Raw genomic sequence first — 645 nt, forward strand, 5'->3', positions numbered from 1 at the left:
AGGAGTGGCTGTGTGGTAAGTGGCTTGCTTACCAACCACATGGTTCCGGGTTCGGTCTCACTGTGTTGCACCTTGGGCAAGTGTCTTCTACTATAGCCTCGAGCCAACCAAAACCTTGCGAGTGGATTTGGTAGCTGGAAGCCTGGTGTGTGTGTGTGTGTGTGTGTGTGTGTGTGTGTGTGTGTGTGTGTATATGTATGTATGTGTGTGTCTGTTTATGTTTGTGTGATGGAAGCTGAAAGGAACGGCCATCAGACTTTGCACCTGCTCAAGATTCCTTTTGAAATCATTTTATGCCAAGTATATTTATCTATTTATATATTTATGAATTTTCATATCATATCTTGTGTATATAAATGCACCTATGTGTGCTGTGGAGTATTCAAACACTTTGAAATATATCAAGTGATTAAGAACACTGACCTTTGAAATTTGTCCTCCCTTTCTTGGTTTTGTGTGTGTGTATGCATGTATGTGTATATATATATACATACATATGCATGTATGCATATATATATATATATATGCCCTATTATTAGACTATTTTCCTTATTCATTGTGCAGTGATTGCTTTTAAACTTTAAGCTTATAAAATACTATTATTATTAGTTACAGAATATATATATATATATATATATATATATA

The 645-nt window shown here is 34.9% G+C and overlaps 1 protein-coding gene and 1 long non-coding RNA gene across 3 annotated transcripts in view; one reads left to right on the forward strand and one right to left on the reverse strand.

The window, feature by feature from the left end:
- Nucleotides 1-645, reverse strand: part of LOC106872276 (probable serine/threonine-protein kinase ifkA) — a 47,456-nt gene that overhangs the window by 44,411 nt on the left and 2,400 nt on the right. The gene's annotated exons all lie outside the window — the stretch shown is intronic.
- LOC106872273 (uncharacterized) overlaps nucleotides 1-645 on the forward strand; it is a 29,356-nt gene that overhangs the window by 19,933 nt on the left and 8,778 nt on the right. The gene's annotated exons all lie outside the window — the stretch shown is intronic.

This window comes from Octopus bimaculoides, chromosome 28 (assembly GCF_001194135.2).
Source record: "Octopus bimaculoides isolate UCB-OBI-ISO-001 chromosome 28, ASM119413v2, whole genome shotgun sequence".
In the NCBI taxonomy this organism is placed as follows: Eukaryota; Metazoa; Mollusca; class Cephalopoda; order Octopoda; family Octopodidae; genus Octopus; species Octopus bimaculoides.